The sequence below is a fragment of the Muntiacus reevesi genome, chromosome 9 (assembly GCF_963930625.1).
Source record: "Muntiacus reevesi chromosome 9, mMunRee1.1, whole genome shotgun sequence".
Classification (NCBI taxonomy): domain Eukaryota; kingdom Metazoa; phylum Chordata; class Mammalia; order Artiodactyla; family Cervidae; genus Muntiacus; species Muntiacus reevesi.
Genome location: NC_089257.1, coordinates 56,834,982 through 56,853,340, shown reverse-complemented (window position 1 = coordinate 56,853,340; position 18,359 = coordinate 56,834,982). Strand labels below are relative to the sequence as shown.

At 37.4% G+C, this 18,359-nt stretch overlaps 1 protein-coding gene across 2 annotated transcripts in view; it reads right to left on the bottom strand.

Annotated features, from left to right (window-relative positions):
• NUCB2 (nucleobindin 2) overlaps positions 1-18,359 on the bottom strand; it is a 69,252-nt gene extending 50,893 nt beyond the window's left edge. For both annotated transcript variants that reach the window (XM_065944392.1, XM_065944393.1), the window contains exons 1-2: positions 18,223-18,359; positions 12,978-13,131 (exon numbers count right to left, since the gene is read on the bottom strand). The gene's annotated coding sequence lies outside the window, so the exon portion shown is untranslated. The remainder of the gene's footprint in view (positions 1-12,977; positions 13,132-18,222) is intronic.

The following is an 18,359-nucleotide window of genomic DNA, read 5'->3' as shown; positions in this document are numbered from 1 at the left end:
ATATTCTCTTAACCTTACCAGACATTATTTTATCATAGCCAATGTTGTTCATTGTCCAGTTGTTAAATCATGTCTGATTTTTTGTGACCCCATGGACTGCAGCATGCCAGGCTTCCCTGTCCTTCACTATCTCCTGGAGTTTGATCAAACTCATGTCCATTAAGTCAGTGATGCCATCCAACCAACTCATCCTCTGTTGCCCTCTTCTCCTCCCATATATGACAAAGTTATTTTTGGTCAAGAATTTTTCAAATAAATAGGTCAATAAAATATCAAGCAGGATGTAACAGGGTTGAAGCAAAAGAGTAACAACTAGTGCTGGTCCCAGAATATTATTCAAATCTTGGACATCCTTGGTGTTCCAGTGGTTAAGAATCCATCTTGCAAGGCAGAGGACATCAGTTCAATCCCTGGTCCAGGGAGATCCCACATGCCACTGAGCAACTAAACCTATGTGCCACAACTACTGAGCCCATGTGCTGCAACTACTGAAGCCTGTATGCCTAGAGCCTGTGCCCTGAAGCAAGACAGCCACAACAGTGAGAAGTCCAAGCACCCCAGCTAGAGAGTAAGCCCTGCTCTCCAGCTAGAGAAAGCCTACTCACAGCAACCAAGGGCCAGTGCAGCCTAAAATAAATAAGTTAATTTAAAAAATATATATTGTTCAAATCTTGCTTATTAATTTTCTACTTCATAAGGATATTTGTAGCTCCAGAGGATCTACTACAAGAATTAGAATGAATGAAAAGCTCATACTTAATTTATTTGATACACATAGACTGATAATAGGATCCAAGTCAAAAATAATGGTCTGACCGTCAATCTGGAATATGCATTATTTAATTCAGAGACTTCCAAATTTAGCTGGCCATGGACATTTTTTTAAGTAACATGTCTTTATCCACAAAACCCAGTCTGGAAGAATACACTGCCTCATTTTCACCACAACCCTAGGTAGTATATAGCAGTGACTCATTTTACAGATGAAGAAATTTTTAATGGAAATAATTCACTCACACAGCATTGTCTTGAATTAACAAAATCACTAGAATTCACATTTTAGTGCTATTTCTAGTATATCAAAATTTTTAGCAACATTATTGTGATACAATTCACTTGCCATAAAATTCTTCCATCTAAGGTACAGGATTTGTCTATTCTATAAAGATGTTACTCAAAGTCTAGTTCTCAAACCTAAAGGATAAAATCATCTGGGAGTTTGTTGGAAATGCAGATTCTCAGGTTGCACCCAAGACTTCTGGAGTCAGAATCTCTGAGGTGGGACCCTGGAATCTGTTTTAACAAACACTCCAAGTGATCCCTACATACGGATACTCAAGTCCAAGACTCACTCTTCTCTAGAACACTAGTCCTTCAACACGACTGTTGTGAGTAAATGTTACTTATACTGAAATGTTTGGGAGATACTGGCTCAAAGAAGTTAAATATGTTCCCATCTTCATAAGACTTTTAGAACTTGAGACAGGCTACTCAGCGTTAGGAATCTCTAACAGAAGGATGATTTGTTTTCCCACAGAATCTTTTCCCGGCCATGAATCACCTCCTCTCCTCACAACGATTTTTTATGATAACAAAGGTTTATTTCTCATTTCATGCCTCATGACCACTATAGGTATATGCTTTGCTTTTGTTCTTTTGAGATATAATTTACATGCTATAAAACTTACCCTTTTCAATCACACAATTCAATGGTTTTTAGTATATTCACAAGGCTGTGTGATTATCAACATTATCCAATTTTAGAACATTTTCATCACACCAAAAAGAAACCACATACCTATTAGCAGTCACTCCCCATTTCTCCTGTTCTCTCAATCTGTGGCAACCATAAATCTGCTTTATAGATTTGCCTACTCTGGGCATTTTATATAAATGGAATCGTATAACATATGGTATTTTTTATATCTGGTTTTTTTCACATAGCATTATGCTTTCAAGGTACAACCATGTTGTAACATCAATCAGCACTTCATTCTTTTTTTTTTTACAGCTGAATAGATATTCTACTGTATGGATATTCTACATTTTGTTTATCAGTTCATCAGTTGATGAAAATTTGGGTTATTTATGCTTTCTTTTTTTATTAAAGATTACAATAAACGGTCTCCTTTTTTGTTGTTATTTTAAATTTTTATTTATTTATTGGTCACACTCAGTCTTTGTTGCTGTGAGCGGGCTTTCTCTAGTTGCAGGGGGCAGGGGCTACTCTTCATTGCAGTGCACGGGCTTCTCATTATGGTGGCTTCCCTTGCTGCGGACACAGGTTCTAGGCTCCAGGGCTCAGTAGTTGCGGCTCTTAGGGCCTAAAGCACGGGCTTAGTAGTTGTGGCACACAGATTTAGTTGCTCCACAGCATGTGGAATCTTCCCAGACCAGGAATCGAGCTCCTGTCTCCTGTACTGGCAGGCAGATTCTTAGCTACTGCACTGCCAGGGAAGTCCTATTTCTACTTTTTTTGGTTAGTATGAATAATACTACTATGGATATTTATGTTCCAGTTACTGTGTCTGACACAATGACTTGAATTCTTTTTGTTGTATATCTAGGAGGAGAATTGCTAGATCAATTCTGTAACTCCATTTATAATTTCTTGAGGAACTGCCAAACTGTTTTCCATGGCAGCTATATCTTTTCCCACTACCACCAGCACTATACAAGGGCCCTAATTTCTGCATCCTCGCTAACACATATTATTTATTGTCTATCTTTTATTATAGATAACCTACTGGGTGTGAAGCAGTATCTTATTGTGAGTTTGATTTGCGTTTTATTGGCTACTGATGTTGACCATCTTTTCAAGTATTTATTAGCAATACCTTTTACCTTTTAAAAAATTAACTTAAAAAGTGTGAGTTAGTTTTTTTTAATTCTGAATTGAAATTTTTGTTTACCTTTGCCAAGTCCCCTATGCCACTGTAAATAGGCTGACCAAATGACTGTTAGACAACACTAGAGTTTTAAGTGCAATCATGACTGAAAAGCCCAAGTTATGACTTAACTGCTCAAGTCAATTTTGATGTCTTCTACATATACTTCTGGGGCTTAATTGAGTCTCAATGGCCCCTAACATAGTACACATATAGTTAGAAAATGAATAATTGCTAAAATGATTTGGGCATGCATGCTAAGTTGCTTCAGTCACGTCCAACTCTTTGTGACCCTACGGACTGTAGCCCATGAGGCTCCTCTGTCCATGGGATTCTCCAGGCAAGAACACTGGAGTAGGTTGCCATGTCCTCCTCCAGGGGCTCTTCCCAACCCAGGGACAGAACCTGCATCTCCTGCAGCTCCTGCACTGCAGCCAGATCCTTTACCAATTAGCCACCAGGGAAGCTAAAAATGATTTGAATAGTCTCTACAATGTGCATGTGGAAAGTCAGCTCAGTGTTGTACCTCCACAACTTTATTTTGCAAACCCCACCAGGAACTGTGACTGCTATCACTTGATACAGTCAATCCAGAGTTTAAAAGACCCTTTCACACAGACTCCTTCCTCCACCTGGGTTCATCTCCAATGCTCCTCAGGCTCTCCTTTTCCCACCATACAACACATGCATTAATAAACAGTTCTGCTTAGCAACTGGAAGCTATGTTGCATGCTGTTAAATATGCCCTTTTTAATAGTGTCCACCTTTACTTCAATACACAATAGAAGCCTGAGAGTAATAAAAATAAACCTTAGTTAAATACAGTCTTGGAAGTGGAATCCCTTCACCAATTTGTCATTTCTACTCTCTCATTCTTCTTTCAAGTATATCATAAAATGAAGAGAGTCACGGAGGAACGTGTTTGTATATATGAAAATGTCTGTGTGCATGTGTCCTGATAGCATCTCAAAGTGACAAAAAGTGTCTGAGAATCTGCTCTAAAATAGTGGATGAGTTTATGGTACATAAACATTTAACTGAGTCCTAGGCTCATTATAAACAACAACAGAAACCATCTATTGAGTGTCTACTACGTACTTCCCTCATGACTCAGCTGGTAAAGAGTCCTCCTGCAAAGCGGGAGACCTGGGTTTGATCCCTGGGTTGGGAAGATCCCCTGGAGAAGGGAATGGATACCCACTTCAGTATTCTGGCATGGAGAATTCCATGGACTGTATAGTCCATGGGGTCGCAAAGAGTCGGACACGACTGAGCGACTTTCACACACACACACACACACACACACACTACGTACTAATCAGTATGCTAAATTTTTTTATTACATTAATTTAATTCTTACAATGGCCCTGTGAAATAAATACTATTATTCCCATTTTAAAGTACAGGAATCTGAAACCTATCAGTTAAAAATTTTGAACTGGGTCACATGGCAGTAAGTGGTAGACCCAGAGTTTGGACCTGGGAGTGACTGAAAGCCTATGTCCAAAGCCTATGGCTGCTTTTAAGCAGTGATTCTCAAAGCATGGTGGTCCCTGAGCCAGCAGCACCAGCACCACTTGGGAATTTGTTAGAAATGCAAATTATCAGGGCTTATTCCAGATCATCTAAATCAGAGAATCTTTGAGGGAGGTGGGGGGTGACGGATGCAAAGTCTATTTTAACAAGTGGTTAAAATACAGGTGGTTCCAAAGTAGCTAACATTTGAAAACATGCCATTTCCCTTAGCTCTGTTATTCATAAACCTCCTCTGCAATGAGAGACAAAGAGAATGCTTATCTGAAAAGTAAATTTGGATCCTCAAGGAAAAGAAAAATGGATGATACTACCATGTGTAAAATAGCTAGAGGGAAGATGCTCTCTAGTACAGGGAGTTAGCATGGTGCTCTGTGATGATCTAGAGGGATGAGGGGGAGGTGGGAGGTTCAAGGGGAAGGGAATGCATGCATGCTAAGTCACTTCAGTCTCTTTGCAACCCCATGGACTGTAGCCCGCCAGGCTCCTCTGTCCATGGGATTTTCCAGGCAAGAATACTGGAGTGGGTTGCCATTTCCTTCCCCAGGGGATCTTCATGACCCAGGGATCAAATCCCACATCTCTTAAGTCTCCTGCATTGGCAGACAGGTTCTTTACCACTAGCGGGAAGTAGAAGGTTCAAAAGGGAGGGGATATATGTATACATATAACTGACCCACTTTGTAGTACAGCAGAAACTAACACAATATTGTAAAGCAGTTAAACCCTAATTTTTTTAAAAGGAGTTATACCTAAGAAGAGTAAGGCAAATTAAATTTAGGTGTATACACTATCCACTTGCTATAAGACCTCAGTATTATTTATGCTCTTAGATTCTATTAGTAGTTAATTCTATTGAATAAAGTGTAGATCTTTTCTGCTACATTATCAGAAATACTAATAAAATTGCTTGTATTCACAACGATTTTAAGAAATGATTAAGCTATATGATTTATAAATGCCTTTAAACCAAACACTGCTTATTCAATCAGCTGAAAACTGCCTTGGTATATCAAATAGAAAATTTAGGTGGTGGGATACAAAGAACACAAAAATCAACTACCAATACGATTTCCTGTCTAGATATAGTAAAAATGAAGCAAAGCCAAGAACGTCTCACACTTTGGATACAGAGTGTGAGACACTGTACACTTTTCAAAGAGTGAGTTTTAAGACATGTGAATCATACTTCAACTTTTTTTAAAGTAATGAAAAATAGAGAAAAAAACCTGAGCTTGTAAAAGAAATGTGAACATTAAAAAAGGAACAATTGCAATTTGCAAACATAATTTACTATAAAAGTATGGAAGGACTGATGCTGAAGCTGAAACTCCAGTACTGTGGTCACCTCATGTGAAGAGTTGACTCATTGGAAAAGGCCCTGATGCTGGGAGTGATTGGGGGCAGGAGGAGGAGGGGACGACAGAGGATGAGATGGCTGGATGGCATCACCGACTCGATGGGCATGAGTTTGAGTAAATTCCGGGAGCTGGTGATGGACAGGGAGGCCTGGCATGCTGCAATTCATGGGGTCGCAAAGAGTCGAACACGACTGAGCAACTGAACTGAACTGAACTGATCTAAGTTTTAAAATTAGCTAAGCTCTATAACATTTCATAATTATCCAGTTTTTACATTCTTAATCATTTTTGTCTAGATAAAATGACTATTATCATACTAGAAAAGTGAAAATCTTGCACTTTAATTTTGGATGTATCTGTTCTTCCTTATAATTCTGGCCATTTTCCTTTAAATATTTTGAGGCTATGTTTTTAAATGTACACAAACAAGATTTTCTAGGTTTCTGGTAGATTTAATCTTTTTCATATTTGAGTGACCTTTATACCCTAATTTGCCTTAAGGTCTATTTTGATAGTTTTTAAACCAGCTTTTTTTTTGTTATTAGTGTGTAGATACACATACACACCCACACACATACATTCTCACACACTTTCTTAAAATTCAGCATACCAGTCTTTCCAACTAGAGTATTTTCTCTGTTTATATTTAATCAAATTACTGACAATGTACTTAATTCCTCAGTTTAACATCTCAGAAATCAGAGTGTTTTTCAGTTAATAGAACATTAAAAGTGGTTGATTAAGTGGCAATAGCAACTTAATCTTTACTGCCAACACACACATGAACTTTATCATAGCTATTCCTACTGCTATTACTTTAGACTGAGTTTTTGCATTTTTGGTCTCTCACAAACTGAATTTAATTGCCATTTAATACATCTTCAAAAGGATTAAATTATGATTTGGCATTAAAATGAAAGGCTATTTGGGGGAGTTCCCTGGTGGCCTGGTTTGACCAGTCAATCCTAAAAGAAATCAATCCTGAATATTCTTTGGAAGCACCTATGCTAAAGCTGGTCACTTGATGCAAAGAGTCACCTCATGGGAAAAGACCCTGACACTGCGAAAGATTGAAGGCAGGAGAAGAAGGGGATGACAGAGGATGAGACGGTTGGATGGCATCACCAATTCAATGGAAATGAGTTTGAGCAAAATCTGAGAGAGAGTGAAGGACAGGGAAGCCTGGTGTGCTGCAGACCATGCCTTCACAAAGAGAACATGACTAAGCAACTGAACAATAACAACAACAACAACTGGTGGCCTAGTGGTTAGGATTCTGGGCTTTCACTGCCCAGGGTCAATCCCTGTTCAGGAAACAAGATGCCACAAGCCTTCCGACCAAAAAAAAAAAGAAAAGAAAAATTTATTTTTTAAACATAGAAATGAAGTAGCTGATATTAGTAAAGCAAATATTTGATGTTAAAGGAATAACAGCAACTTTACATTTTCTTGTAAAGGAACATCTAAGTGTTTTACTAACTACAGACAGGAAGATACCCACAAATAGACAAAACTACCTTACATTTTGAGATAGAACAAGATAATTTATAAGCAGTCAAACAACACAAATGAAGGCAGCAGAAACTATGTCTCCAATAAAAAAAATTATATAGAATATAAGACTGATTTGATGGATTCACGAATCACTAAGGCAAATGTCAATTTGTCAGAGACTTCCAACCAACACTGAACAGAAGCCACATAACTTCCAAGTAATTTTGAGGAAAAAACAAAGATGAATTTAGTCAACAGGAAATGCTGAAAAAACCCTGATGCTCTTTTACAGCCCTCAAAATGATATAGTAATGCTAAAGGAGTTAAAGAGATTGATACTCCAAGAATGACTTACACAAGAAATAGCATATTACTGTAACACTAGCATAGGCATCTATGGCCAAAAGTTCTTGCCATATTAAATTTTAAACTACAAAAGAATTTCCCAAAAATGTTACTGTTACATGTAAAAGAGGGATTATGGCTAAGTTAAAGGAAGGTTAACTAAAGCTGGCTTGAATGTCCAAGAGCCTTTAGTAGCCTTCAGTAGCCTTCCAAGTGTGTGAGTTTAGTTCTTGATGCATTCTGAGGCTGCATACCTGAATATTTGAAGAACAGGTTACCTGAAAGGCATCCCAACTGGATGCTATCTCTGATGCCATGTCTAGACAAACTGTAACCCCTCAGTGGTAAATAAACCACTGATGGAGGGACTGGGGAAAGAAGATGAATCTGACAACTTCCCATCATCATCTTTTGAAAAGCACCAGCATCAAAGCTTGTAAGATGATGATCATCTTCAGGAATGCACTGGGATCAAAGCTTGCAAAATGAAGGTCAGAGGCTTGGAAGAAAATTCCAGGCAAATGGTTTTAAAGAAACTCCCAGAATTAAATCACCATCACTCTCCACAGTAGAGGGGGAAATGTCATGTGGGAAAACACAAACATTCACAATTCTGAATCAAGGAAGCATTTCAGAAGACTTAGGTTATGAATGTGAAAGAGTCTTAGAAATACCTTAACTGATTTATTTAGCTTCTTTAAATTTCTTAATATATCTGCAAATGCGATGTAAGAAAAACCTGCATGTTTAAATATATCTTAAAAAGCACTTTCGGTAAACACAGAATGATATTCTAAGTGATAAAGAACTCAGTTTTATGGGCAGTATGTATTCTATATGGTATAAAATGGTGTGTCCTAATATCGGTGTGTTAGGGGAAACACAGTGACTGAAACCACCCACCCTGGCCGGGCACCATAGTAACCATTTGCATGAGCTGTTTTAGGACAGGAGGTCCTAGTAACAAACACAGAACTAATAAGCCACCACCAATCAGAAGAGTTCGGGGAAAGGTCAAAAGGAGAAACACGTGTCCGACCACCTCCCAGAATCCTTCTTGCTGGCATCCATCTTGGCTAAGCAATGCGCGTGTCACCAAGGACTCTGAGTCAGAATGACTGGCCAAAGAAAACCTGGAAACTAACCCCATCACCATAAAACCCAAGACTGAGAGCCACGTGTCAGAGCACTTCTCCTGGGTTCCCTTACCCTCCTGCTCTCACCCTGGGCTCCCTTTCCAATAAAACCTCTTGCTTTGTCAGCTCATGTGTCTCCTCGGGCAATTCATTGCCGAGTGCTAGATAAGAGCCCACTTTCAGGCCCTGGAAGAGGTCCTCCTTCCTGCAACAAATGGAGTCTTCAGTTCAGTTCGGTTCAGTCGCTCAGTCGTGTCTGACTCTCTGCGACCTCATGAATGGAGTCTTAGAGTCAATGAAACACCACCTTTTGGGGGGCTATGTACCCTGCCTCTTTACTATTTATCTCCTCTCCTTTCTTGCCTGTGTCTAAATATTGTTTTTGATTGATGAAGAATTTTTAAATATACTTTTTCCTTCTATTAATTTTGAATCTCTTAGTGTTTATTTATTTATTTATTTTTTTACTGGAAGCATGTTTATTAATTAATGTTTTCATTTTTATTTTTTTTATTTTTATTATTTATTTATTTTTTATCCTAAACACAACATATTTACTTATTTTGCTAGCTGCATATCTAATTTTTTTTTAATTTTTATTTTATTAGTTGGAGGCTAATTACTTCACAACATTTCAGTGGGTTTTGTCATACATTGACATGAATCAGTCATAGAGTTACACGTATTCCCCATCCCGATCCCCCCTCCCTAATTAATGTTTTCATTTTTAAAAGTGCTCTTGCCTTCTAAATTATGAGGAAAGTATAAAAGGAATGTTATTTAAATTAAATGTTATCTAACACTAATACAGAAGTAGAAACCACAATTACATGGTGAAATACATGTGTTTCTTTTCTTTTTTTTTTTTTTTTTTTAGTTTTAGATTTAGTTTAATATCTTGTTAGTTAGAAATACATGGAATGATAAACCAAACAATTTTATTATTTTATTTTAGGGGTACAACTTTCTTCCATCATTCAATATCATATAACAACATTTTTTTTTTCCTGGTACAACTGACAATATCTTTTTCCTGGTATAATTAACAGCCTGTTTTGATGTAACTGGTATTCCGAGTAGATTTTACTCTGGGTGCATGTATGTGCACCAACAACTATTCTTCAGACTTTAAAAGATGGTTAGATGTATCCACTATAATAATAAACTGACACATTTAAAGTACTCAAATTTGCATGACAGTGGCAATAGAGGGTAAATTTGGGGTTTGTTTTGAATATTGAAAAAGTGTTCATAAAAGCAGTGGGTGCTTGCGATAAGCAAGTAACATTTTAAGGACATGTGAGTGTTGTCACTTTATTTTTTTTTTCATTTATTTTTATTAGTTGGAGGCTAATTACTTCACAACATTGCAGTGGGTTTTGTCATACATTGACATGAATCAGCCATGGCGTTACATGTAGTGTTTATTTTTATAAATAATTAGGACAATTAACTTACTGCAGCCTAAAGCTAACTAAAATATTTACTCCTTAATAAGGCCTCAATAAAAGTTAACTGTTATCATAACAAAAGAAATGTACATTTTTCTAGCTCATTAGGTATAAAAGTAATGTTGTAAAAATCTCTTTAAATGCCAAGATAATGTCAAACGTGTCAGAGACAAGTTTCCAGATTTTCATGAATCCAGTAATATACAAATGGCCATACAAAAAGAGAGATGAGTGATAAAGAGAGGCAATGCAGAAAAAGGGAAACTAATTTATTGATACTTTTCTTCCACTATCAGATCAGTAAGAATGGTCTTCTCCTTTCTTTTATCAACCTCTTTGTCCATAAGAACAGAGACCTAAAGAGAAAGTACTGGGCCAAAGGAGGCTGACACAGTAAACTGATCCAAATCAGGATAGGCTGAATTATCACTCTCAAGTAGGATAATGTGATATTCTAAATCAGGCAGTGATCTCAAGACAGCATGGAACGCACTGATCCCAAAGGCATTGGTGCCTTAAGCAAAAGCACAAAATAAACAGAGTTCTTAAGCCTCTCCTAACATTCAATAGATACAAAATTATTTCCCTCAATTTCCAATTTCTAAAAATAAGTGGCTCTCTCCTTCCCTGTCTCCACCAAAACAAAATTCCCATTCATACACAGAGGCACATTTCTCAACTACTGATTCTTACCAGTAATTATCTGGATTAAGTCTACCTGGGGTGCATGTGGATGGGTGGGTGTGGGTGTGAGTGGGTAGGGGTATGTGTGAGTGTGTGTCTGTATGTGTGTGTTTCCTGTTTTGCTTATAGGGACAAATATCCTGGAAGTGGTTAACAAGAATGGTCATGGGTAAGAAGGGTGAAGAATACAGAAAACTGAAACTAGTTTGTCTCGCTTTCCTTTCAACAATCTGTCTTCCTTCCTCATCTACTGTTTTCTCCCCCTAACCTTCTTCTTTTACTCATATTGCTTTTAAATTTAAGACTGAATTGAAGTATGTTTTCTTTACTCTGCTATCTGTTATTTATTAATTTAACAAACACTTACTAAGTACCCACTATATTCCAGATATCATGCTGGATACAAAGGTAAGTGAGATAGACACAGTCTCTATCTTCACAGGGTTTTCAATCCAATGTGGAAGGCAGCCTATTAAGTAAACAATTGCAATTTGAAAAAAGCTGCTTACAGAACAACATATAACATTATTCTTTCTATTAATTGAAAAAAACTTAAGGCATTAAGATTGTATTCAGCAAATAAGATATTCTCAGTCAGATGACTTACAGTGCTAAATGCTCCTTAAATTCTTTCTAATATCCCTAAATGATGAACTGAATCTTTAAGTTCTTCCCTCATCCAATTTCCATTCCCTAAATTTCAGTTTCCTTTTCTCAAAATTTTATTTCAATTCACTTTCTTTACAGATAAAATGGCAATTGAATCATTTCATGTGACAAGTATAGGGTATATTTACATAGTATTTATCCATAAACTTCTAGAAGGAAATAAAATATTGGTATACCTAAGTAAGTTAGGCAAGGGAGAGTAGTTAAGTAAAAGGAAATTTCAAGACAGTTAACAGTTGAGTGGTTAAAAAAAAAACCCACAACAACATCTTTTAACCAACAAAGGCAACAATGTTCCTTGCATGACAACATTGAACTTAAAAGTATCTTAAGGTGGATAACAATTTTCAACATAAATTTACTTCCTGGTGATTTTTTATGTGATACTCTTTGGATCACTTATCTCTGTCTTTTTAGTACTTTGCATAAAGCAAGTGGCTCAATAAATGTTAGCTATATAACAAACATATACTATTGAATATTTATGGGTAATTTTTTTTTTTATAACCAGAACAAATACCCAATTAAGACAGAAACCTTCTACAATGAATCCTGGGATAAACATAAAAAAAGAAAAACAATTGGTTAGATGAAAGTTATTTCCTTCTGGAGATAATGGCCAGACTTAAAACTCTGACATGACAAATTACTGAAGCTTCTTTGAGTGCTTATCACAGCACACAGATCTCAGGGATGAAAGAGGAAAAGATTCATATTGTGCAAACACTTCTATTTGCCAGTCAATATCCAAATCTTCCCTTCCTCTGCAATATCAAAAGCCCAATTTTATTCAAGGCAAACCATGCATTCAGATACATTTCCCTGCTTCCCTGGTTCAGGATAATCTTTTGGTTATTATATAACCAAAGGATAATTCCTTTGGTTCAGAATAATCTCCTTAAAGGGAGAGGTTGCATCCTTCTTTGTCTTTGCCTTGCTACCTGGAACTTTGCTTTGATGGATACAGCTCTGGCAGCTATTTTGGACTTTGAGGACCAGGGCCACATTTTAGGGATAACAGATGAAAGAACTGGAAAAAGTTTAGGTCCCTGGCAACTTTATGAAGCTACTATTCTAGATTGCCTACTTTAAGAATTACTTTACATGAGGAAATAAATATTTTATGTTTAAGCCACCACTAAGTGTGTTTTCATTTTTGCTTTCTGAACTGATCGTGCAAGTGTGCTAAGTTGCTTCAGTCGTATCTGACTCGTTGCAATCCTATGGACTGTAGCCTAGCAGGCTCCTCTGTCCATGGGATTTTCCAGGCAAGAATACTGGAGTGGGTTGCCATGCCCTCCTTCAGGGGATCTTCCCGACCCAGAGATCAAACCCATGTCTCTTACATCTTCTGCCTTGGCAGGAGGGTTCTTTACCACTGAGCCACCTGGGAAGCCCTCTTAACTGATCACTTACCTTCAAACAGGTTAAGAATTTCTATCTCCTTTTTACAGATGAGGCAACTGAGATCCAGAGAGGTAAGGTGACTTGCACAGTATCAAATTAGTGAAGAAGTGGGTCTGGCTCCTGTCTCAATGCTTTTTCACTAAGAACTGACTCTTCACAGGTTCTAAATATTAAAAAATAAAGAAAAATAAACATAAACATAAATTTAGGCTTATTAATGGTAGTGGCACATTATAGTGTATATATTTGTCAAATTCTGTGAAAATAAAAGGTGCCAAAATTTCTATACAGTGGAAGGAGTCTATATCATATCCCAGTGGGGAAGGAAAAGAAATATATTATCTAAATAGAATCAAAGACCAAAATAAGCAAAGATATTTATTTATATGCCAAGGTTTTACCATATTGCCCTTCTTTGAAATAGTTAAGAAAAGTTCAAACTAAAAGTTTATTTTTCCTCTTCAGTGAGACTTCAATATACAGTCTAAGTTTCCCCATTCAATCCTTAACTGGATTTTTTCTTAAAATCTTTACCTAGAATCCTTTTTTACTCTTATCACCACTTTTAAAAATTAAGCTTGGCTCACCCCTAAAACACAGAGATCAGTAATAAAGCACAACATCTCGAGTTCTTTTTTGAAACCCACCACCCAACTGTAAAACATAAGGCAGTTATATTGCAAACTCACCAGTGAATATAATCAATTATTTTGAGGCAGTATATAAAGAAAATAAAGAAATAAAATATCTTCAAATTTTAAGAACACATATTTATTTCTTTTCATGGTACTATAGTTAACAAAAAAATTATCTAAGTAGGAGAGTGATCATATGCAAGTTATGTTGGAAAGGCACATGACTTTTATTAGCATGGTCAAAAATAAACTGCAGATTGAATCCTAACCACTCCCATTTACTGCCAAGCTACTTGACTCTCTGAGTCTTGATTTTCTTATCCATAAATCAAACTAATACTTCTTCATAAGTTTTTGACTGGATGAAAATAAGAATGAATACAATGGAACTAGCACAGTACATGGCAACAGTAAATGCTTCATAAACAGTAATGCCCTTCCTATCTTGAAAATTTAATATCTATATATTTAAATAATAAAATTCTGTGTTGTAAGTACCCAAAGTCATTGAACTTAAAAAGCAATAAGCCAGTTTGACATACAACCTTAAAATGTCATTTTTTTTTTTTTTTGAAAGGCCACATTAGAGCTCTCCCTAGAGCATTGTCACAGCCAAAGTATTGGTGCAAGTCAATGAAAAAAATACAACCCACAAAAGAAGAATACAATCTCTTCCTCCCTGACATTAAAATAAAGCTTCTGAAAGAGACCCAGGTTTCTTCCTTCAAGTCAGGAAACTTGGGTTGTTTCATCCTACTGTCAGTGTCAGAATTCTGACGGAGAAAAGGAGTAGAGTGGAGAAAAATAGATGGCTTCTAAATTTCTCCATGGCAGCAGTGAAAAGGGCAAAAGGCAACCCACTGCTCAACTCCATTTTTCCATTTGAAAGTGAGAGTCAATAGGAAAGTGAGATTCAAAATAAAATATCAGATGTATGACCAGCTGAGCTGTATTCTAACCCTTCCCTGTATCAAGATATCAGTATAGATCCTAGTGTCTTTGATGCTCGTATCTGTAGAAAAGGACACCAATCAAGAAAACCAGTACTTTGCCTTTTTTCTCAATCTTAACAGATGGCTATAAGTATTAATTTTTTTCAAATCAACTCTTTTTAAAAACTGAAGTATAACTCATTTACAATGTTGTGCTACTTTCAGGTACACAACAAAGTGATTCAGATATATATATATAGTCTTTTCAGATTATTTTACATTATAGGTTATTAAGATATTGAATATAGTTCCCTGTGATATACAGCAGGTCCCTGCTGCTTATCTGTTTTATAATTGATAATGTGTGTATATTAACCTCAAACTCCTAATTTATCTCTCCCCAGTCCCTACAAGATGCTTGATAATGAGTTTCTGAAAAGCAAATACTGTTGCTCACATGTATATTCAATAAACATAAAAGCAACAGCAAAATTTTTTAATTTATTAAAATTACAATGTCTTCATTATTTACACGTACTGTACTTCAGAGTCTCTTGAAAGTGAAAGAGGAGAGTGAAAAAGTTGGCTTAAAGCTCAACATTCAGAAAACAAAGATCAGGGCATCCAGTCCCATTACTTCATGGCAAATAGATGGAGAAACAGTGGAAACAGTGACAGACCTTATTTTGGGGGGCTCCAAAATCATTACAGATGGTGACTGCAGCCATGAAATTAAGACGCTTACTCCATGGAAGAAAAGTTATGACCAACCTAAACAGCATATTAAAAAGCAGAGACATTACTTTGCCAACAAAGGTCTGTCTCATCAAGGCTATGGTTTTTACAGTAGTCATGTATGGATGTGAGAGTTGGACTATAAAGAAAGCTGAGCACCAAAGAATTAATGCTTTTCAACTGTGGTGTTGGAGGACTCTTGAGAGTCCCTTGGACTGCAAGGAGATGCAACCAGTCCATCCTAAAGGAGATCAGTCCTGAGTGATCATTGGAAGGACTGATGATGAAGCTGAAACTCCAATACTTTGGCCACCTCATGCGAAGAGCTGACTCATTTGAAAAGACCCTGATGCTGGGAAAGATCGAAGGAGGGAGGAGAAGGGGACAACAGAGGATGAGATGGTTGGATGGCATCACTGACTCAATGGACATGAGTTTGAGTAAACTCCAGGAGTTGGTGATGGACAGGGAGGCCTGGCACGCTACAGTCCACAGGGTGGCAGAGTCAGACACGACTGAGAACTGTACTTCAGATAACTAAAATATAGTATGTCAAAAAGTTCTGCCAAAAAATAAAAGAAATGCAGCTGCTATTTAATTTTTCATTAGGTTGCTTTAGATTTTTAAAATCAGAGCATGCTGGAATCAGAAATGATCTTAGAAGTGGTTCAGTTCAGATCCTACTTTTATAAAAGGTTTAAGGCACAGGGAAGTTAACTGACTTGGCCAAGATCACGTGGCAGAGCCAGGATTGGAATCTGGCCTTTAGAATTAATTCTAATGAAATATAGTTTTTACCAGTTTGTGGAGGTTTTAGAAAATTTAGATTAGTCATTAAAGTTATCAAGGTTTTTCCTTGAATAAATTATTTGAAATTGTTAGAAACCTGTTTTTTAAAGTCTATAAACTAACTGCATGTATTAAGCATAAGAATAACAGTTTCCCCATTTTAGACCTTCAATTATTTTTAAAAAGCTAACCATCTATCACGGAAATATAGTCAACTACTCACAATACTTAGAGGATTATTTATTTAAGAATTATTTTTGATACATTTTTAAATCTTACACTTGATTCCTCCAGCTACCCAATACTTAAAAGGGTATTTTACACACTTCAGTCACCCAAACGGTCCTTAGAAAGTGGAAAACACTTAGAACGTGCATATTCTAAATAACATAAAAATTAGTTTGAATATCTAGGAGGTATATAATATGCCCCAAAATAAAATGACACTGGTATCGAGCATGCTACCTATACTCTATATTAGTGCCCATAATCAATAGCCACTGTTTTGAAGAGTACCTTTATCACCTTAATTGTGCAAGTTATTTTAACTGGCATTTACAGAGCACAAATCAACTTAGCAAAAAGCATACTGAAAGGGTATATACAAAATGTGTGGTATAAACAATAAATACCCTCAGGAAATCAGAGATAATGTAAACGCAACATGGACTCCACCCTTGCAAAGCAGATAAAACTAGAATAGATGGAGAACAACATGGACAACTACAAGGAGACAAACGAATTTCTCACTCATCTTGGAAAGCTGGAGCAGATCATGGGGAGTTTCAAGACCAAGATGAGAAACAGAAGTTCCTATGTTCACCCTAGTAACAAGAGGGATATTATTTGATATTTCATTTCTAATTCTAAATTTCTATGTTTTTCTTAAACTTGGGACTCTACTAACTGAGGAAGAATTGTTCAAATATCTGTTTGTTCAACATTTGTTGAACTTAGTTTTCAAATTTTATAAAACAAGAAATACAACTTGGCTTAAATCTGAATGAATCCAAGGCACTATCTATGAGGAACAAGATAAGAATCTGAAGACAGTCTCACACTATTCAATCAAATTTATGAGGGAGGATCTTAAGTAATTTAAGTAGGCTGCCAAAAAAAAAACCAAAAAACAAAAAACCACTATAAGCTACCCGATCCAAATCTTATACCACTAATCATATTACTTTTCATCCATTCCTTAAAGGAACCATCTCATCAATTCAGTTCTTATAAGGAAAGTCCACAATTTCCTTCAAACAAAATTGACAATCAGATATAATTGCATTTAACCTCTCTTCTCCCTCCTCCTCCCTTTTCTAACCAAAGTAATACATAGTTTGGTGTTCATATTCACCCATGGATTTAATAGCTTTAATAAAAGGCTTAGATGGCACCATTCTTATTCAATTGTGTATATGGACAGATCCAGTTTAGCAGTTTAGTAGACACTTTGAGACTTTCAAGAGGTTTCTGTCTCCAAGAAACGAGAATGGTTCAATGGTTCAAGTTCATATTTCCTCTCTTGCTTGACTTTATAAAAATAACTGTCATCCAAAACCACTGCCCAGAACCAACCACAACAATAAGCACATTTAGTCACTCAGTTATCATTAGCAGGTGCAACAAGACAGTACCGTCTTTCTCAAACTCCATACCACCATCTCACATCTAAAGATTTGTCACTTAGAGAAGACAATACCACAACTGGCACGAACTTTCTCCTCTCCTGATGTCAGCGGCAGCCGGCTTAACAGAACCGGGAGAAGAGCAGGATTCACCGGCCTAGCTTAGCTCGGTGTCGCGGGATGTGGTAAGCATCAGCCTGGAAGTGGTAGGTGTACTCTCTTCACCAGTGAGCACCTCCCTCGCCCATCGCCCTGCCAAGGCCAGGCTGGAGTCCACCCTGGGACTCGGTCCTGCACTTACCGCCCCTCGCCTGCTCTTCGCCAAGAGCCTGCCCCTTGATAGACCCCAAAGGAAGCACCGGTGCCCCGCAGAGAGTGGAACGGAGAAGGGGACCCCGCGCCTCCAGCTAGAGCTGGAACCTACTCCCCACGGTGCCCGTCCATGGTGGAGCTCCCACCATCCTCACTGCTGGGGCAGGGCAGGCGAAGAACTGAGCTTTATCTCAGGACCCGCCCCAGCCTCCCGATCCTCACCCACCTCGAGGCCGCCAGTTTTACGAAGCCGGGTCTCCAAGCGCGAGGCTCCGCCTGCTGAACGCTTGCAGGGAACAGGCTGGCCTCTAAAGCCCCCAGCCGCCGGCTCTGCACTGTACTTCTACCCACGGCGCGCTCCCG